The sequence below is a fragment of the Syngnathus floridae genome, chromosome 1, assembly GCF_059516105.1.
Source record: "Syngnathus floridae isolate MCC-2025c chromosome 1, RoL_Sflo_1.0, whole genome shotgun sequence".
In the NCBI taxonomy this organism is placed as follows: domain Eukaryota; kingdom Metazoa; phylum Chordata; class Actinopteri; order Syngnathiformes; family Syngnathidae; genus Syngnathus; species Syngnathus floridae.
The window spans coordinates 16,190,195-16,213,208 of NC_142413.1; the positions used below are offsets into that span (position 1 = coordinate 16,190,195).

The window sequence follows — 23,014 nt, forward strand, 5'->3', positions numbered from 1 at the left end:
AAAAGGATGGTACAGACATTGTGTTACCAAACCACGGAACTGTTTTAAAAAGGGTAGGAGGCACACGATATCAAAAATGAAACCGTTAACTGAAATGGTAAGTGTTAATTCACGTCCCATTATCGCCTCACGCAGATCAATATTCAGCCATTTTAACTGTTATCCAAGTGTAAAAAATACTATAAAACAGGCGACGTGATGGCAACATTTGTTTATAAAATGACGCACAATGACATGAACAACACTGCCACCACCTGCTGTTAACCAGATGAAGAATTGCCTTTTTATCACAGTGGCTTTTATCATTATAATATTACACTATTTACTTCATTTTGAAAATAAATCTCACAAGTCACGCACAACCAATTCACTCAAACAATAAAAAAATAAAGCTAATAACATTTTCTCAAACTTTTAATTATACTCGAATAATGATTCAATTCAAATGGATGAGTAAAAATTGCACCTAAGTAAGGTTTGAAAACACTTTTAAAAGACTAAATGCAAATGTCTTGAACATAAATGTTTAATACATTTGAACTCTCATAATCTACTCTACGGGACTGAGAAAAAAACATTTTAATCACACAGTTTGAACATTCAATTCAGTGTTTCTTTGTGCATCACCAGAGGAAGCCTGTGGACTTAACACGCTCTCAATCACTGCTCTTGACAATTACAAAAAATAATGATCATTTGCATTGTATTATGATTGCTGCGGGGTTATGTCCTTGTGTATGACGTGAAGACATTATGAGATATTTCTCAGTGGAAAACCGCATGCCAACAAAACCCAGGCATTGGCAGGAGTGGATTTACCCGATTGTTCGGTCTTGGCGGTGGTCCAAAGTGTACAGTAGCATCAAAAACAAAGGTTTCATAGGAGCATTTTTATGTGCGCACACACACACACAGACATACACACAAAGATGCAAACACACAGACATTACAACTGGAAACCATAAAATATGCATGATGGCGAACTGGTGAAAATTTCAATATTATTACGGGCAAAAAATTGTCAAGCAACTGAATGACAGATAATAATAATAATAATAATAATAATAATAATAATAATAATAATAATATGCATATACAAATTAAATGGAATTATATGTCTTTCTTTTTAAGAATGCTAAAAATGCAAATGTGAAAAATTAAAGTAAAAAGTTGATTAAAAGTAACTGATTTGTAATAAAAACCTATCAATAAAAAGTAAAAATATGAAAAACAAGAAATATATCTAAATAATTGTGAAAACGATTAAAAAATAAGAATTACTTATTAAAAATTTACAAAGTAAATTATTAATTACACAATGTACTAATGTGCAGTTTAAAAATCAGTTGATTAAAAAGGTTTAATAGCTAATTTATAGTTGAGAGTAATTTCAGTACCTATATAAATAAATACATAAATTGACAAGTGGGGGCAATTAATTTAATTTTAATAAGTCTAATAATGATTAAAAAGGGAACGAAAAAAGTTATTAAATCAATTATTAATTCTACAAAACTAAATGCTCTTATTGGAATTATTTCCATGCTAAATATTAGTGGGAAGGGCACATTTACGTGACGTCACAGGTAATTTTATTTTTGTCTGTGCTTTCAAAACGCGTACACTTCTCGTACGTGTTTAGTCTCTCTCTTAAAGACATTCAATTTACAGCGTGATATTGACCCCACCGCTCTGAGCAGATTTACTAAATCGCATTCATCAATAGAAGACAATTAAACACAACTGACCTGGCCTGTGCGTGAGGCTTGCGTGCAAGTCAACTTCCAAACTTAGAGTACGTGCACGACGGAGGCAGAGGCGTCCTCGCAAGCGGACAAGTTCACCCACGGAGCTCCAATCGCGAAGGTCCTGGAAGGCAAGCAAGTGCACGCGTGGAGAGCGCTATCGTAGAATCTGCAACGCTAAAATCTTCAGGGTTAGTCCCCACAAAAGACGCGTGTGCTGATGGAGGAGTATCCTGTTGCGGGGGTCCGGAAAGGATGGAGGAGAGGGTCCGTCTCGCCGAGCCGCTTCCTCCGGGAGCCGACGTGCACTCGCCAGCTGATCAAGTGCGCATCCTGCCGCTCGTCGATGCTTAGCCAATCCGCGACCAGAGAGGAAAGAGAGATGGAGGAGGAGGGTCCGAGTCTGATGATGACGACGGAGATGATGTTGTGCACGGTGGTGGTGTTAAATGCGTGGTGCGACCTCCTGCACGTTTACACCTGCGTTTACTTGACTATTAATTGGCTTTCCAGCTTGGAAAAGAAACCAAGTAAACTAAGTTAAATGTTCCACAAATGAAAAGTTTATAGTTCTTTTCACCTGTTCCATTGACACGATGTTGTATTGCTAATCACAAGGTGTTGGGTTCATTCAATTCCTATTTATTTTGAGAATTTCTTCAACATGCTATCAACTCGACTTCCTCGTGTACTATCTGTTCCTCTTTTCTCCACTCCCATCCTCGACCTGTATTGTCCTCCTCGTGGCAGGACCAAATCAACATACACGAGTATCCAGGGGCCGCTATCGCCCTACAATCTCAAATACAAGAGAAAATTGCTTGAATTATCTCTTTCTTTAATGAGTTGAAACAAAAACACAATTGTGGTCCAGAATGTGCAAACACAAACAATCTGCTGTAGATGCCAGACTAAGGTAGGAAACAAAGGATGTACAAAGGAAGTGCAAAACATTTAAAGAAACATTATATTTGCCTTAACCTATAGTGAATGTATTATATCTTAACTTGTTTGTCCAAAGAACCAGAAAATGTTAATGATTTGGAACATAGAAGTGCAAAGGTTAAGGTGCAAAGCCCAAATAAATTACTAAAACAACAACATAAAACAATCTCATTAAGAGTAATCCATGGTTCAACGCTATTGAGCGCACTGCAACGTCTCCTAAAATCCCTGAATGCTCTCATAGGATGATACCTTATTGTTGCCGTTTGACAAGAAAGGGTAAGTGGGGCTGCTTGTTTACATCGACGAAAGTGTCATTGCACTTTGTTCGTTCCTCCATGCACACGTCGCATTTGATGACGCACGCGTGGTCGGGGTTGCCAATCATTTTTCTCCCGCCTAATTACATTGTGTTGCGCTGGGTTTCCATCCACCCATCCATTTTCTGTACCACTTTATCCCCACAGGGGTCGCGGGCGTGCTGGAGCCTATCCCAGCTGGGTTTTATTTTGAATTTTTCTAATTATTATGATTATTATTTTGTTATTTTATTTTGAAAACCTGACATCCTTGAACAAACGATATAATATGTAATGTATAATGTATATTATAGAAACTCAAACGATGAAAACCTAGCTTGCTTTGTGCAAGGAGTCATTCATGAAGGGTGTGGCCTTGAAGGGGGAAGGATTAGTGAATTGAGGCTGCACACATTAATGAAATTAATCTGCTAAAAAAACATCACTTGCAATCATATGGGAGAGACCTGTGCAAAATATGAGCAGTTTTAGAGTTGAGGTGGTTTATGAAAAGGTGCTAAATGTGCTAAAGAATATTAAAGAATTCTCGTGACCTCATTTTTCTTTGTTTTTTTTCTCGCTGGTGTTGCGTAGGCATACTGTTTGCATGCAACTTGCCATGCATATGTTTGGCTGCGTGCTAATTGGCCAACTTTCACATCTTCGTTTTGACACCTGTTCTTCTCTGACAACGCATGCAAAAAAATACTAATTAAATAAATAAAGATGCAGCGTGATCTAAGGTGTTAATGAAACCGTGAGAGGAAGGCTAAAGATAAAGACAATGAGCACCTTTCACAGGCAGACAGGGAAAGTCTGTTTGGCAATAACAAGTAAACGCACAACAAATGTCTAATATGACAACAAAGAAATGTGAGCATATATTAGAACTATGGCTGAAGATTTTATCGTGGGGCTTTCGAGTGCTGAGGACAGTCTGATCTGATGTTCTGCACTCGAGGAAACCTAATCCGCATCAAGCACACTGACCTCCTGCAGGCGCACTTGCCACTTGAAGCAAAAATCACATTTGCTTTGAATTAATGTCCAAATGCAACGCTGATATATCGGACGGGCTGTGCGGGGCAGCGTTAAGATCATGTATTGTAATGGCGATGGGCCAACTGTGTCCAGGAACTGAATGAGGGAACAAATGCACATAAAATAGTTATAAATCAAGTAAAATAGTCATACAGATCAAGGAATGCTGCACTAAATCTTGAAATGATAATAATAAAAGTATCAATAAAAGATGATAAGTAAATGAATAAATGAATGTTATAAAGATCAAGGAATGTTGCACAAAATCTTCAAATACGATCATAAAAACTATCAAAAAAAGATTATGAATAAATGATTGAAAATATGTAAATTACAGTAATTATCTTTTAAAATCAAACAAAATCCGTGGGGGGAATGAAATAAGATAATACTGAATACCAAGTAAAACAAAGTACAAAAAAAATCTAGTTATGAATGAACACCAAATAAAAATGGCATTGAATAAAAACAATTTTAAAAATCAATAATGCTGGAAAAAATTGCAGTCGTGAATAAAAGTCAAATCAAACAACTAACTTATCTTTGTGTTTAATTTCAAACAGCAGACCAGGCTAATTTGAACAAGGATGCAGAGGTAATCAGATAGCGGCATATTGATTAAAACACCCGTACATTATTCACTCAGGCTTTCACACCATCACCAAGACAGACCTCAGCTTCTGTTGATAAACACGTTGATGCTTTCATTGCTGAACTTTTGGCTGGAATGGATTCCATTGGTCTAATTAAGACCAACATTTTGTCAGTCAGGAAATATAGCCAACAGATCTCATGGGTCACCGGCCTAACTGGAGAAGTCCAAACCCCAGCAACCTTTTCCAGCTTTTCTAGGGGCGTCCTAAGACATTCTCAGGCCAGCCAGGATAGTCTCTTCAAGCACCTCCCACTGGGAGGAGGCCTCAGATTTTCAGATTTCTATGTACACGTCAACATGCTGAAAACTTGGCGTGCATGTGACGTTAACTCCCCCACGACCGAGTACCTCATCGTGCAATGCTTCACATTTGAAGATGGAAATCTTTTCCCTTTCGTTAGTGTTCGTCATGCAAAATCAGTCACGAGCACAAAGGTTCAACAATATTGCAATAGCACCGCAGGGTTCTGGTCGGGAGGAGGGAGCGCATTCCTGCCGATCATGCCCCTCCAGGTCTCACTGTCAGAAGAACGAGGGGGTCCCCAATGGGAGCAGTCTCCATTACCCCCTCCTATGACTTAAAAAAGGATGGATATTCTGGACTGCCATTTGACACAAACAACAGTCAGGCACCATACACCCACTCGAAAGCGGAGGGGTGGAGGCTACACTCTCATCCACTGTGATAGACCCACAACTGCGCGGTGCTTATCTCAGCGATGGAGGCAAACAAACGAGCGCCGCGCCGTCTTGTCAGATGGATGTCACATGAAAACATTTAGAGGCCACGTTCATTCATTTCAAAAGTAACAGGCTGCTAATCCCCCCAGAAAGACTGTTTTGCCTTTTCACATGTGAGGCAAAGAATAGCAGCGGCAGATCACAGACCTTGCAGCTTCTGTTCCGAGGGCCCCTGCACCTCAACGGGAGGCCCCAACGCTACCGCCTCCCCTTCCCTCACTTTTGTTTAATCCCATTCTTGAATTTAGTCCACGTCGGACCACATGCGGCGATGAAGTTATCAGCGAGGACACCAGAGGCGCAACGGCTGCCTTTCGGCGCTTTGAGTTTGCTCATTGTAGCCGGATCACATCAAATAAAAAAACCGGCCTCCGTCAAAATGTATTATCTGCATGAAAGGCGAGTGAGCGGCTCGCAATCAATCTTTGTCCTTCGCTGAGCCATCAAGGACATACACAAGGATAGCAAATGAAGGAAGATCGACCCCGTCGCCACCCTATTTTAGGTTTTCTATTCGTTTATTGGGAATTTTGGGCTTTTGCAGAGCAACTGCTTGCACAATAAAAGTTAGTTACCAGGCAACATATTCACATTTTCAATGTGACTATGCAAAAGGGTTAGCTTAAGGTTAACAGGACAAAAAGAATTTGCACAAGCTCCATTTTTTAAAATTATTTTTCTACTTTAAAAGAGAGCAGCTCGTGTAAGAATTCAGTCGCAACTCCAAATGTAGCGCAAGACAATGTAGTATAAATACAAAGAAAAATCATGTAAAATAAATACAAAATAAATTAATTAAACTATGAAAATGAGTGCAACATAAAAATGAAAAAAAATAAATGCACAAATAAAATAATGTAAAAAAAAAATCATCAAGTAAATGAAGCTATGTTCTGTTCGTACCCCGCAATATAACTCGAGATAAACATTTCGTATTTGGTCTGAACATTGCATTCGAGAAACTTGACTACCTCACACAGAAAACCAGTTGACAACTCGAGACCATAGGCGAGGGTGGGGAAGTATTGTATTTTCCGGACTATAAGTCGCTCCGGAGTATAAGTCGCACCAGCCATAAAATGCCCCAAAAAGTGAAAAAAAACATATATAAGTCGCTCCGGAGTATAAGTCGCATTTTGGGGGGCAATTTATTCGACAAAATCCCACACCAAAAACAGTCATGAACGAGCAACAACAGGCTAAACGATAGCAACAACAGGCTAAACGATAGGTATGCTAACGTGACAAACACAAACAAAGAGCTGAGAACGGGCCTGATGTAACATATAGAGTGATTAAGGACAACTATTACATGAATAACATGTTTATAAAACCATCGGTGTCACTCCAATTCATTAAATCCATCGATCATTCGATACGATAGCAACAGGCTAAACGATAGGTATGCTAACGCGACAAACACAAATGAGGAGCTGGGAACGGGCCTGACGTAACATATAGAGTGATTTAGGACAACCATTACATAAATAACATGTTTATAAAACCATCGGTGTCACTCCAATTCATTAAATCCATCGATCGTTTTTTGTCAACAATGGCTGCGCGCGGCTGAGGACGCTTGCACTTCAAAATATTCCACAGGCTCATATAACGATAGATAAACTATATTTCAAATAACTATAATATAAGCAATAATATTATCAAACCATCCGTGCACTTTAAATCCATTAAATCCATCGATCAAATTCCTCGTCCTTTGTCAACATCTCTGCGCGTGCGCCCTGACGTCAGCCTCGTCTTTATTCCACAGATTTAGTATATAACTATATTGTAGCGTTAACAAAGTACAAGGATAGACGTGGGTTTGGTAAACGGCTCTTTATTCCACAAAACAAACTTCCAAGCGTGTGCCGGCGTGGACTTCCAGACACGAGAGCTCCATGGCAGAGGACCGGGCGTGCGTAATGGCCATGTCCGAGCCCCATGCACCGTTCGCGGACAGCCACTCGGCCGAGCGCCGGCCCCCGACTCCGTAGAGTAGGACCGGGCGTGCGTAAAAGCCATAATAGTTTTTCAAACCTTCTATGTCACTCCAAATCCTTAATTCCTTTAAACTCTTTGTCCTCCGTGTCACTTAGAAATGATCACCGCTAATGATGCCGGCCGGTAGTCCTTATGTGGGCACGTTTGTATGTAAACAACCGCCGCGCCATGCTACTGACGTCACTTGAAATAGTAATCCATTGGTACATTACGGTTCTCCAAACTTTCTTTCTGCTGCTCGATTACTGTTTTCAGCTGCATATTTTACAACTTGAAGTTTGTAACTTGCAAAATATGACTTTCTTTTTGGTGCCATTTTTCTTAAGCCCACCCAGTTGATGAGTCACGGCCAACGGTGAAATTTAAAGCGCCCTCATCCAGTTTCGTCTGAAAATATCATTTTTTTCAGATGTAGTTTTTTGTTTTGTTTATTTGGTTGTTTTATCAAAGACAAAGTCTGCTTTATTGTCGATTTTTTTTTTTCATATACCAAAACACACAAAGAGATTGAAAATACGTTCCCACTATCCCTCGGTGAGATAGTACACATATGCATACAAGCAACACAAAAAAAACCAAGAAGGCATAAACAATGAATAAATAAGAGTGTTGAATAAATGATAAATAAACAAATAACAATAAATAATTATAATAAATATAAGAGGAGCAAACAGACAGTGGACTTGGATATGGTGCTTTAAAGTGTTAATTGCTTTATTTGATGTTTTCTCTATTTTTTATATTTTGAATATGTTCAAGATAAAGATATAAAAGCATGTTAAGTGATCAACTATACTAAAAATAACATGGGAAGTGGTCAACTATACTTTTAAGTGATGTCTTAATGATCAAGTAAAAATTTGTGGAAAAAAAACATATATAAGTCGCTCCTGAGTATAAGTCGCCCCTCCACCCAAACTATGAAAAAAAACGCGACTTATAGTCCGGAAATTACGGTAGGTCGACCGGTAAATTGACGCCCTCAACGTCAAGGCTGAATTTGAAAATTCTGTCCATAAAGAATATGAACCGACTCAATGAGTCCGACCCTCACTGGAAATGAATCCAACTTCCAGGACCTAACTCGGACACCAGTTGTACCGTCGACGTGGTCGAATGCCTTCTCCAAGTCCGCAAAACACATGTAGACTAGTTGGGCAAACTCCCATGCATCCATGAGGTTGATGGCGTGGAGGTGGTCAACTGTACCAGTATGTTGTTTTTTTCTTTTTTTTTTAAAATTCCTTTTGAATTTAGTTTTTTTTTTTAATTTGAATAATCCTTTTGGATTATGATGTGGATATTTAGATCTGTATCAGATACAACTGCCATTTGGACGTTCAGGTCTGGCTCATCCAACCTACACTGTACATTATCAAAATGCAACAAACGTCACAAAACAGACGGCGTGAAAAGCAAGGGTAGACAGAGGAGCAGAAAACAGCCAGTGGCAAAAACAAAATGTGGTTATTTCAAGCACTTAGACCTACATTAGGGGTCATATTTACTGCCATGAACACAGTGGCACAGATTTTGTGTTTTGCACGCATGCATGTCACTTTATGGATGCTCTGAACAACTACATAAACAATCACAAAAAAATCCCATGTTAACCATAGACTGCAGAGTCTACCGCTGTGGCACCAAGAGCTAAAGGCACAGCTATTTTTTGTTTGAACTGTATATTGTTATGTTTTTTTTTTTTTTTTTTTGTCTTATGGAAATATAAAATCTGAGGCTACTTATGTGGTGGTATACATCTAGACCTGAGAATGTTTCATAAAAGAGGCCACGTTACAAAATTATGCACTTGCAAGCATGAATTCGTCCCTCGGGGGGTCAGCCAGCACGTTGGACGTGTTGGCAGCTGGAATCTTCGGCGAGGAACAGGCAGCTTTTTTTCTCCCTCTCAAGAGAGTCAGTGGCCAGGCCAGTACGCAATATGCAACACAAAAAGAAAAAAGGTGCCATTTTGTGGAGCAATCACCGAGACACAGAATCACAATATATCCCGGGAAGTGGACTTCAATTTCCGTCTGGTAATCAGGGCTCTGTAGGACGTCTTTTCTTCAAGACAAAAAAAGCGCAGAAGTACATGAGAGCTTTTTGCCTAATCCGCACTCACTGCGGGGCACCAACAGCTGGGGGATATTGCTTGAGCCCGATTGATTTTTTTTAAACATGCATGCACTTGGAAAAGAAGGACACATTTACACAAGCTGATATTGTGATGTAGCATATTGTTTTCTCTTATTATACAGAACGGACACTCAAGCAACTAATATCCATATTATAGCCACAATCAAAATTGTTGTTCCTTAGCGACCTGGGGCAGAGGTATCTTCACCATAAGGCAGATTAAAAAAAAGTCAGCAAGGTCACCAAAGACACATACTAAACAAACAACAGACTGGATAAAAATCATGAGGTAACGCAATACATTTGATGTTCACACAAACAAAGGAAATAATATTGTGGAAGCACCACTTGTTGGGAGATAGAACTCACAGGGCTCATTCATTTGTGCCCTAAGCTCTATTTTAAGAAATCATCTATTAATGAAACAAATGTAAAACAAAAGACAAAACTATAACTCAGTTTCCTGTACTGTATCGAAAATGTATTCCGAAAAAAGAGAAGAGGGGCCACTCCAGTCAAGTTGCGACTGTGGAGTATACTAATGCATTGTACAAAACAAGGACACACCATACATGCTAACCTAGGATAACCACATTTTCCTACCCTAAAGCACAGATGGCATATTTGTTTTCCTCATTTCCAGGCTTTTGTCCTCAAATGTTTGCCGGATATGTATCTGGCTCATAATGGTTGACTGGGGGGGTGCGGTGTCTGCAGCCGAGAAGAGACGGCGACGTCAGATACACAAATGCATACAGTAAGCAGCCTGAAGCTCTTCTCATTCACATGTCACGTAATCCAATAAAGGTTAGATTAAAAGAAGAGTGTTTCCTGGCTTTGGCGCGAGAAACAGGATTTAATGGAGGCCAAAGAAAAGTACATTTAAGTTTGAGCGTGTCGCGTCTGGTCTGCGTGTTTAAAAGGCAGGCAGGCGGACAATGGGCGGTGCACTCGGCTGTATTACAGCAGCACTGTAAAGGCTGCCGACTTTCTGTGTAAGGGGTTTGGACAGAAGTGCTCTTTTCATGTGGAAATGAGCATTTTCAAAAAGGAGAACAAAACCGCATTGAGCCCCACCCACACCTTCACACGGACGGAAAACTGCAACCTGGTGCTGGACGACAACCGCGACAATGCACATTATGTTTATTTGAGGACTCATAGCCATGAGGAAAAAGGAATGTCACTTGGAAACTACTGCATCCTCAGACACCTGGCATTAATTGATACTATTTAGTACCTGGTGTTATCCAAATGCTACCTGGCAACAACACTCCCTGCTATTATTCTCTGGCACTTCTGGCACTGCCTGGCACCATTACCTGGTACTCCTGGTATATTACCTCATACTATTTTGTGCGACTACTGGCATTACCTGGTTCTATTCCTTCATACTCCTGGTATTACTATGCATAATCTAGTACGATTACCCAGTGCAGTTACTCCTGTATTGACAGTTCTATTAGTTGGTACTACCTGGTACTAGTACTTCTTCTATTAGCCAGTGTCATTCCCCTGATGTTTGTGATATTATCAGGCAAACCTTGCAAATCAATCTGACTGACAATCCAAAGTCAGCCCGTAGCAATCATGCAGCGTTGCTGTAATGCTTGCTAAGTGGCTCCATTATGTGCTCCCTTGCCGCTTATTGCACTCAGCGGCAGCAATAACGTTGATTCCAAGAGGGCTCGGTTAAAAGTGGGCAACTTTTGTTTCTTTTGGCGTGTGCTCAAAGAAGACGAGGCGAGCGTGTTCATCACGGGCTGAGCGAACGCTACTATACTCGCCGGGTGCTGGCTAATGAAGAGATATGTCCTCCATTAGGCCGCCCCGCACTCGGGATGCAGCGATTAGAGGAGCCTCTAGAGGGGCTTCTCCTATCACAGCCCCTCCATCATTGAGTTCAGCAAATCTTAATATCCAGCATCGTTTTCATAAATTGAATCCTAATGAGGGCGGTTGACACGGCCGTGATTTATGCTCTCCGATGGCTTAAGCAATTTCGGCCGCTGCTCTGCAAATCATGAATGTCAAGGGTTTAATCACACTCCCAATGTCTCACAGCCTTTATTGTGCGTTATGATAACTAACAAAAGTTAGCCGGCGTGCTAATAAGCTCCCCCAAGGCGTGGCGGCCATGTTAGCAGCAATATTCCGATGAAGCGCTCTCCTCGGAACACCGCCACAAATTACCTGCCGTCGCTGTGAGTTCTTTCAGGACACATTTAGCCAGCAGCGGCGATGTTGATGATGTTGTGTGCGTAAGGCGCATCCCTTTGTATCCCGCACCGTAATTTGACTCATTGATTTTTAATTTCTCCCACATCGGAGCTGCATGGCCACTAATTCTTCTGCCGATGTTTTATGGAGAAGTGAGTGGTTCTTCTATTAGGCCAAATATGTCTTCCTGCATTCTTTGGAAGAACTTAATTGCTTTTGTATAATACCTGCCACAAGGACAGAGGTAGAAGACGTGCAAATACACTTTAAATGTTGCGCTTCCGCTCTACTTTAGTCATACAGTAAATAGTAGGGATTATTGTTCTATGACCAATATCTGCTCCATGAATTTATTTCCACTTGTCTATTCATTATTAGTTTCTCTTGACTGCACTGCACTGAGAGCTGCATGCATTTGGATGTTGCATATTTTGTCCAATCAGATTTCGGCCTCCATGTGTTGCCATGCGAATCTAATTGGTCCATGGTCGTGTTGCCCAATGTATTTTAAACAAGGCCAGAGTGCTGGCCCTTGAAGTTGTCAGCATTTTTACATCCTCTGATTGGTTGTTCGGAAGAAATCTTTGATTGACTAGGGCACATTCCCTTATCCATTAGCCTTCTAAACGCAATTAGCAAACACAAAAGACCATTAAAACACTGTCGGGATATATACATATATATATACGTATATATAGTATACACTATGTACACACGCGCACGCACTCAAACTGTTTAAAAGTAATATTAATGCATAATAGCGGAGATCATTTAACTTTTTCGTGTTTGCTACTAGTTGATCTTCGCCAGTGATTTAATCGTAGTAGAATGAAGATCCCCAGTGTTGGATCCTTGAAGAGGATGAGGTCATATTAGAAGACGCACCACTCTCATCGTCTGTCACTGTCAATCCGTAATTGTCCTCCGAACGATTTTGTTAGTTTTATCACCGCCCTAAACGGTGACTTGTTGTTAGCGATTTACAGCCATGTTTTAAGAGCACATCCTCTGCGCTCTTGATCGGCGTCTTCCTGCGCACTCCAGCGCTGTGACAGCTTTCCAATGACATTGCCCTTTCACCTTATGGAGCGGACGTCGGCCATTTTGAGAGCACACCGCCGCTATCGACGCGATAACATCTCAGTCGGCCCCAGGAACCCGAGCAATAAATTGAGACGAATGATCAGTCGATGACAATTTCCATAATCGTTATCCCTTCCGTAATTCATCAAGGTAATGATAGCCGCATCCCTCCAGTGTCACATTTATTCCATTTTGTGCACAGCGGCTGTGTGGAGGGAGCGCTGCACCCGCCTACCATCCCCAAAGGATTGATGACATACTGCACGAGCGCGCGAGCGACATGTTATCTGACCAAAAATAACAATTCGGAGGGGGGGGGTGTTCACCAAATGGAATCTAATTCCCCCGCCCACCTCACTCTCACTTTGCTCCATTAGGGCCTCGTGCGACTCATTGAGATGCACCATCATCACATCTCTGATGGCGGAGATGATTAACAATGAACCAAAAAAGATTTTAAAATGTTTCAATTTACTAAAAAAACATTTTGTTGCTGTCAGTAGAAATGAGTTACATATAATGAGACAGAGGAATTTAGTCCGAAAATAATATTCTAATAATGAGTTCAATGAGACATTGCCAAGAGAATTTAAAAGGAAATTGTTGAAAATGTAAGTTTGAAATCAAGTTTACCAAAATTTTAATAATACAAATAGGGCTGATTTTCATATAAATTGGTCAGTGAAGACATACCCCGCTGATTTTCCTTTTGAAAACCAATTCATTTCACTGATACGGGTGAATTGCTGACTATTATCATTCACAAGATAAAAATAGTTTCTATGAAAGATTTTTTATTTATTTATTTTTAAAAATGTTGATGCCTAATGTTTTTACCAATGTGTGTTTCAAATGAAGTTTCATGATTTGCAAGGTTTTCTAAAAATAAAATTTCTGTAATGTTTTCCATTTGCTTGTGATGCGTTTTCCATGAATAATAAAATAAATCTATCTCAAGTATTCTTAGAGTTCCGTTGTGTGATGCTTTAACAAATGGTCCTTTTTTGTCACTCAAGCAGCTTTTGCCTATGAATGGAACTGGAGAAAGCGTTATTATGTTGTTGCACTACACAAGCGAGATCTGCGATCTCAAGTGTCAGGATCCGGCAGCCATTTTGCATTCACACAATAGCAGACAGCTAAACAGCTGGTGCTATTTCAGAGGTACGTATGAATTTGCGAGTGTTGCAAGATTTGCATGTCTTTACTGGTAATATGATTTTATTAAGATAAAAATAAAAATGTGATATTTTATCATCAGTTACTGACTGATTTAGGAGCTATCAAAAATGTTTAGTAGGGTTGTTGTCGTGCAAATTGCACAAGATTGACTAGAACAACAAAAATGTTTAAAAAAAATGAAAAAAGCCATAGCAAAAAAAAAAGACTAAAAGCATTTGCCTGTTGTTCAAAAGTGAAGAAATACTATCACATAATTTACAAAAAGCTGCAACTAGCTAAATTAATAACCCTTAGAAAACTATTAAAAAACTATCACAAAAAAAAATTAAGCAGCTTCATTTGGACCCAAAAAAATTTTTTTTATCGTCAGTCATGGGAAAGTGAGTCACACTGGGATCTTATCAAGTGCATTAAGTTAGCAATACTGTGAAAATACAATAATCTAAAAAAGCAATTATTAAAACAATTCTTTAGAAAATGATTTCATTTGCTTTAAATATACATTTTGCAGTCATTGAGAAATAGGTTCTAACACGAGATTATCACATGACAACTTAGGATATTGCATTTAAGTAATTAAAAAACCTGAAACGGTTTCATTTGCTCTAAAAACTTGTCTTCAGTAACTCGGATGTGTGTTACAATGGGACATTATCACGAGACTTTAGCAGGCAATTGTACCCATAGGTACCCTCAATACAGATTTTAAAAAGGGCTTCATTTACATTAAAAGCATTTTGTTGTCAGTAATAGAGCAAATTAGTTCCAAAGGGGCATTATAACATGAAAGCCATGCTCAGAAAATAAGTCACCACTATTGCTTCTCTTCACGTACAGCAACACAAAAAGGAGAATAAAATGTGGAAGACATGACATTTCTCGATGCTACCGCACAAAGATGCAAAACCCGCTTTCCGAAGGCACGGAGCGCCGGCTCATCAATAATACATGGAGTGGCTGTCGTTGTTTGCTTTGGATTAATACTCACACTGAAGAAATCTTGGAATCAATTGGGTTAAAACAATTGGAGTAAAACAATTGGTCTGAAATCCAAAATTCAGCCCACAAAATTCTGTTTGACTTGGGAACATGAAATTTGGTAGATATGTCGATAATTGTAGACCCCTCAAAAAGTTTCAAGAATCAATTCCCAAAAAGAAACAAGAAGTCTGCCCTTTATGTTAAAAGTATTAGTATGTATTAGCCCTCGAAGACTGATTTTGTCCAAAAACTACTAAATGTTATACTCCAATAAAACCAGGTCAGAGTTGAGCATCACATTGCAACGTAAAATCTGGCAGACACATCTGTCATTAGTAGACACACAAACAAGATGCCATGCCCGAGACAACACAGGCATTTTGGTTTAAAGCAGCAATTTGCAGTCTTTTTGGACATTTCAAGGGGCCCACAATGACAATTTTGTCCTCCAGATCTTGTCCAATTGCTACACAATTTAAAGATAGTAGTTTAGACAGGTGGGTGATCTTAAATTACAAAAAATGTTGCTTTTTCCAAATTGTGCTTGGGTGAAGCATAGTGGCGAAGTTTGCTCACCCCCAAGAAAACAAAGCTCTAATAAGTCAGGCCACAAGTTCAAGTTCAGTCAGTTTTATTTCACCACTTTGGAATTTGGTAAGCGTATTCATCACGAGTAGCTCTAAAAAGAAGTCTCAAGAAGTCATGACCCTCCCAAAAAAAGTCTGCCATTTTGGTCTGGAGAAAACATTTTAGGGCTAATTTTGAGCATAGATATGAAAAATGTTCTCCAATTGCTATCAGATTTGAACCACATTTAGCAGATGGGTGATGATAAAAGATGAAAAATGTTAGTTTTTCTCATTGCACGTTTCAAATGTAAAGTGTTTTTAAAGTATCTGTCTCATTATTCGAGTTTCGATCGAGTAATGGAAGTATTGATAGTATCCACTCAAGACACGAGTACACGCATGCACGCACACACACACACACACACACACACACACACACGCACACACACACGCACGCAGGCACACACAAGCACGCACGCACGCACGCACGCAGGAATGTTCCATCAGGGCCGAAAGTACACCAAGGTTCCTAATATGGACAGGGAATTGTTTAATACCTCTGCAACCCGCCCGAGTTTTGCACATGCGTTGGGGAGGTTTACCTCTGCAGGGCAAAATCATTTGATATAAGAGCTGGGCCGTAATGGAGGTCTATGGATTTCATTTTTTGTTGCAGAGAAGGAAAAATGAAGCCGTGCTTTCACATAAATCCACTGATAGTCTCTGAACTCCCTTGGTAAATGTATTATATACAGGGGAAACATTGCCATCTGTATTTGGGGAAGAAACTGGTGTGGAAGCAACCAGCAAGTGTTATTAGTAAAATTATAGAACATTAGAAAAATAATTAATGGATTATTATATGCAGTATAAATAGAAATAAATGAAACCTTAGGAGCCACCGCAATACTGTTGATATCACCAGTACTGCTCTGAGCCTTTTGGGGGTTCTTTTCATCATTTTTTTCTTTTTTAAGATAAATATAGTATGTTTTGCTTTTCTACAAAGTTACCTTGTGCTAATGTTCCTTGTTAACTATTTTCTCAAATTTTTGGAGGGGGGGGGGGGGGGGGGGGTGTAACAAGAAGGTTGTGGGCTGGGAATCATTGTAACAAAATGACAGTGTGAGTGTTCTCTCCAACTGCTCGTCAACATTTACACAGAGCATGTTTGCAGTTCATTTTTAAATGAACAATAATCATTTAACCTAATTTAAAAGAACTTTTTCTAGTTCATTTGGAAAAGCTTTAATTGTCAGTGGACGAGTCAGGGCAACCAAGTGCAGCACTTTTTTTTTTTATTTATGACTTGGGGAAGAGGAGGACACAAGCAACTTGGTCACTGGTGAGCGGGAGCAGCGCTGGGATCGTGCACAGGGACAAGGGACAAGGCAATCTCGTAGTCGGGGACGGGCGAATGATCAAACCTGACAGAGCAAGTCGCAGCTCAGGCAAGCCGACAGGCAGTACGTGAGGCAGAATCGTGGTTGAGAACAGGCAAGAGGTCGGGGCAGGCGGCTTTCAGGATTGGGCGGTCAGACGAACGAGCAAGGTTGGCAACAGGACTCACACGGTGACTAGCCCAGTGTTCAAGCAGGGAGCAACATGGGACGATCTCACAGAAAGTGACAGGGATGCAGGGTTTATATAGGTGAGTTAATAAGCTGGAAGCAGGTGTGAGAGCGCAGTCAGCGCATGACAGGACAAGAGGCGCAGGAGCTGAGAGAATGAACTGTCCGAGGAGCCGACCGGAGCGGACACATGACATTAATACCTTTAAAACATTTGTCATTATCATCATCACCGTCCTTTCTTGTTCTCTAATCAGCGTAATCAGTGAGAAAACAACTGCAATTTGTTAGAGAATAAGAATCCATTTGCGTGTGATAGGAATTTAATTGAAAGGACAAAAGGTTTTATATTGTATGTCATTGTTGCCTGCAATTGACTGAACTGTTTTTACAGTTGCAAACAATTATTGCACTTGTTGAATCACTTGTGCAATTTCTTTGCTAAACAATACTTTAATGAGATGCTTGACTAAAAAGCAGACCTCGCCTGTTTCTGTTTAAAATGATTAGATTGTCGTAGTTTAAGCAAGTCATCAAACTATCTCGGCACGCTGTACCCACGTTTTTGTAATTTAGTGTCAGCCATCTGTCTAGCATACGTGTTTTAAATTTAGTTACAGTCAGACTAAATCTGTAGAGGCAAATTTGTCTTTGAAGGGCCTCTGGAAATTGTCAAAACGGGTAGATTGTGTCTTTTTAGCGGAGGCTTTTTAAAAGTATATTGTGAGTCTATTCCTCGTAGACATGCATCCCAAATGACATCTTTCCAACTGAAAGTGACTCTGACCTTGTGGAACAGATCAAGGGTTTTGTGAGTTGGTGAGTTGTTTTTTTCTTTTATTTGCATTGTTTATTTCAGCAAGTACACAACATTTGGCGTGACTTGTTGAAAAGGGAGATGGGTGGAAGCCATTTGCTTATTTATTCATATAGTAAACAAACTTTGACGCCATGCTTTGCCCACAAACAATAACAAAAACTGTAATTGTTATCCTTGTGCATTGTATACAGGGTTGAAATTTGGTGACAATCTGATCAAATCTAATGGCAAGTCCACCTCTTAAGCACAACTGGTACATACTATGGTTCTAGCAAAAGGGAATAAATTTACGTAGTTTGTTGTGATATATTTTGTCCACTTTTTACAGTGTGGAAATGAACTGAACCGAAAGATTCTTTCTTTCGGACTCGCAATTTATTTGACTAAAATTGCGAAAGATTAGACTTGACTTGAACTGGATGGCCTGTAAGGTCTTTCTGGCTTATGTGCATTTTCAAGATAGTGTGCATTTTATTTTAATTAAAAGGAATGTTATTTTTGTTTGTAGTGTACACGGCAACTAAACTATGATTCTGAGTATAGGGTAGGGGGGCTTCAAAATGCAAAGTTTCACAACTTAAAGATTAGACACTATCATTGGTGCCCAGGCTTGCTCGTGCATTCTAAAAAGATCATGTATTAATAAATATTCATGGGGTCAAGTCCAACCAAGTATATATGTATTGCAGTGATGTTTTAGTATGTCTTAATGAGCATATTTGGTATTGGAGTCATCCAAAAATAATTAGTAATAAATAATGAATAATAATAATAATGAAGTACTCAACTTACTTTACTTAGATAATATGGTATGTACATTACTAACTACATTTTCAACAGTTAAATACTAACTGTACTGGAATAGATTTTTAAAGCAACACTCCCAACTCTGGATCTTTTTTTTTTTGTCTTTACACTACCATGACCCAAATTCCAACGCGGAGTTTCTGATGATAAACCTCAACAAAAAAGAGAACCGTTGTGGGAAGTTTAACTCCACCATCAAGAACTTATCCATTTTAAAAAGAGGGTGGTATTTTTTTCGGCAGAGAGAGCAGGAGCAGCGGGGAGTGGATATAATTGAGCGTCGCGTTCTCCCTGTGGCAATTACAGTTATTTAAATCCGAGGTCTGCGTGCCATTGGATGAGCCGGCTCTCTCGTCCCTTTCCTTTAAAGAGAGGCCCATCTATTAGGCCAGTTACTGTCATATCTTTGATAGAGGACTTCTCGCGTTTCGAGGGAGAACGACATGATTCTTTGACCGTGTCCTCGTCAGATTCCTACAATGGATATTTTTACAATGCCCCTACATCTGCAAGCATCTGTTTGAAACACATGGCTCCTTAAAGCCTATTTCATCAAAGTTCGATGAAATCCAAGCCTCGTGCATAAGTATCATGTTCTGTTTATGTTACTGTAAATGACTGGTGTCACTTTGTTCATATGCTGTAAAACGTACCTTCAATAGTGCATATATTTACCGTAGCTATATTTTTCATGTGAATCAAACCAGCTAACTGTGATGTTCGCCATATTAAAACTTGTTTCATATTTTAGTCCTCTTCAAGCTATGAGAGTGGAGCAGGTTTTTAATAATTTAATAATAATAATAATAATAACAATAATAATTTAATTTTTAATAAATTCATTCGGGTTTAGTTTCGTTTTATGTTTATGTTTGAATGTCAGGAGTTGTACGCCTTATTGGTTACATCATATGAATGCTTTTGTTACAGCGACTAATATTCATTTACTTTTATGTGCAATCTTAAAACTTCATCCGTTACTGCTTGCAGGGTCACACTGCGGCCGTAGTTTATTTGGCTCTCTTGCTTCTTACACTCAACTCAATATTCTCTCAATGTTCGTTCCAATCCGCTCATTCACACCCGCACAGGCGCACGCATTCCTTCCATACCTTGCTCTGCAAACACACGTTACACGCGCACAGCTGTCCTACATAACATTCACATTCACTTTGAACAGTGTGTGTGTTTGGCACAGGTGTCAAACTCAAGGCCCAGGGGCCAGATATGGCCCGCCACACATTTTATGTGGCCCACGAAGACAAATTGTGCATCAAATCCGTGTGTCATTACTAGAATTGCAAATTGTCTTCTCTTTTAATATATTTTTTTAAAATATTTGACCAGGGCTGTGGACTCGGACTCGGGGACTCGGACTCGGTCGGATTCGGTCATTTTTGCCAGACTCGGACTCGGTGCTGATTTTGACCGAGTCCACCGAGTCCGACAATGAAAAAAATACGTTCAATTTTATTTTCATCATGCTGCTGAGAATGCGCGTAGGAATACTGTCCACAGCCCTGCTTACGATCAATGCGGCCACGTTGAGTTGCACTTAGGCTAATGTTGACATTGTGTACCAATGTCAAGGACGATTATGTCACCCAGCTTATATCATTGATGTGTTTCGATAGTTGTGGGGTCTTCACTAATTATTTGTGCTTAGATAAATGTCTGAGCTATAATGGTGTAATTAATTAACTAGCACAACTCCGGTAGGGCAGGGAAAATGTTATCAATCTGACGTCCGATTGGAACGTCGCCTCACTTTTACGTCCGCGCTCTCAGCAAGGGATCCTATATAAGCTGAACCAGCCAGTGTGAAATCAGTTGCGTTCGTTCTGCATATATAATTAGCTATTTTGTCCCTCGGATAATCATGGCATCCAGAAAGAGTCATGTGTTAGCCTTGAATAAAGACTAAGCAGTCACAGGAATTAACAGAAAAAATGGACAGCCGGACTCGGACTCGGACTCGGTGGTCAAGAGGCCGGACTCGGACTCGGACTCGGTGCAAAAATCCGACCGAGTCCACAGCCCTGTATTTGACCAGTTTTTACTCGTCTGATTTGAAAACGAGTTATTTGTCAGTTTGTTTTGTAGCTTTTACTGTATATAATATGAGGTGCTCATACATTTATTTGGGTTGACAGTCATAATGACCATCCGAAAGAAGCTATGACTAAAATGCGGCCCGTGAAAAAAAAGAGTTTGACACCCCTGGTGTTTGGGATTACACACGTGAGACTCAGAAGCATGTTTCTGTTTGCCTCAGTCATTAGTGAAATGGCCATCAGTGACGGATTGAGAGGTTAGTTGGCACTTGAACCGAGAAGGGACGGTTACACGGAAGGACAAAAAAAACACTTCCAGTCCATCATTTGTTAAAAACTTTTTTAGTCTTTGTCCACGAAATGAGTGCCCGTCAGTGACATTACTTACACCAACAGTTTGAATGTAATATTCACGTGCAACAAATACAGGTGCCTCTATTGAATTAACACCTGTTTCTTTGCCCACTAACACGGCCCTCCCCACAACACCTCTACTGAGTAAACTATAATCGCCTTAATTGAAGCAGAAAATCTCACTTGTTTATACTTTGAGCTGCGCCACTGATTGCAAAGGGGATAATCAATTGCTTGTTACGTCCCTGCCGGATCAATATTTACAGGCGGAAGAAGTGAGTGGAGATGCCTTGCAAAGGAGGCGGTAAGAGGCGGTGGGTTCCACTGGTGTCTGCAAAGATAAGCCGGATGAGCCTCCGAAAGAAAAGCTCTTTTCGGGAGCGTTAAACCCTTGGAAAATCTCATTGCCATGTTAAAAAAAAGTGGCACTAAAAAGGGATTTTGACAGAAGTGCATCCAATACTATTAAAAAAAAAAAAAAGCTTTCGGCTGCACTATTTGCAGCCATTGTAGTCAGAATACATGTAGTAAATGTCAATTGAGCAGTGTTCTCCATTGAAGCGCTGCATTTCTTAGTGTAGGATTTAGTGGATTATTAATCCCAATTCTGGGAGATACGCTATTGTGTTGCATATAAAAATAATTCAAAATACAGATCATAACACCCCATGGTGATGACGCTGATGACTATTCTTGGAGCTTCTCACGTTAACACATTCATATAAACTGAGTATACTCGATGGAGGGTATTGATGCATGTGTGTCAAGTCAAGTCAAGTCAAGTTTATTTGTATCGCCCTAAATCACAAACAGTCTCAAAGGGCTTCACATAGACAAAAATTGACAATTATTCTCAAGGCATCCCCTGATCTTAAGCTCCCAAAAGGGCAAGGAAAAACTCAAAAAAACCCTACCAGGGGAAAATGAGAAACCTTGAGAAGGGACCACAGATGGAAGGATCCCCCTTTCGGGATCACCAGGTTGCAATGGATGCAGACGGGGCACACATAATACATAATATGAAAATCAATGAAAAAGTGGATGTCCAAGTCAAAGCGAAGAGCTGCCGGAGGTGCCCTCGATTGTCCTGGCAGTGTCTTCGAGGAGATTGAGCTGCTCATCCTGAATTGGTCCGTGAGAATCCAGATAGCCACTGTCAGCTTGGGTGCCACCTAACCACCTCCCCAGCCGGGGTGGGGTGGGGAGAGGGAGTGAAAATAAACTCCAGCCGAATCGGCCACTACAGGTTAATTAAAGGCCATATCATAGAAATGTGTCTTTAAACGTGTCTTGAATGTTTCTACTGAGGTAGCAGTTCTAATATCCATTGGTAGGGCATTCCAAAGCTCTGGAGCCCGAATAGAAAATGCTCTAGACCCTGCAGACATTTTCTTGGCCTTCGGTGTCACTAAAAGACTAGCGTTTTGCGAACGAAGGTTACGAGACGGAACATAAGGAACAACTAGGTCAACGAGATATGAAGGCGCTAAGCCATGCAGTTATTTATAGGTTAATAGAAGAACCTTGAAGTCACATCTTAAATGGACCGTAAGCCAATGTAAATTGGCTAATATTGGGGTAATGTGGTAAAATTTTCTTGTCCGTGAGAGCAGCCTCGCAGCATCATTTTGTACTAACTGTAGACTTTTGATGCGGAACTTAGGAAGACCAGAAAATAATACATTACAGTAGTCCAGGCGGGACGTGACGAACGCATGTATAATAGTTTCCGCATCATCGGTCGAGAGGATCGGACGAATCTTAGCCATATTACGAAAGTGAAAAAACGCAATTCTGGTTATAT

General features: G+C 40.1%; 2 protein-coding genes across 6 annotated transcripts in view; both read right to left on the bottom strand.

Moving 5' to 3' along the window:
* Positions 1 to 2,159, bottom strand: part of LOC148404303 (teneurin-3) — a 195,334-nt gene extending 193,175 nt beyond the window's left edge. For all 5 annotated transcript variants that reach the window (XM_088378495.1, XM_088378486.1, XM_088378479.1 and 2 more), the window contains exon 1: positions 1,749 to 2,159. The gene's annotated coding sequence lies outside the window, so the exon portion shown is untranslated. The remainder of the gene's footprint in view (positions 1 to 1,748) is intronic.
* A 1,635-nt stretch (positions 2,160 to 3,794) lies between these two features.
* neil3 (nei-like DNA glycosylase 3) overlaps positions 3,795 to 23,014 on the bottom strand; it is a 72,718-nt gene continuing 53,498 nt past the window's right edge. Inside the window, exon 13 of the transcript XR_015859042.1 lies at positions 3,795 to 4,126. The gene's annotated coding sequence lies outside the window, so the exon portion shown is untranslated. The remainder of the gene's footprint in view (positions 4,127 to 23,014) is intronic.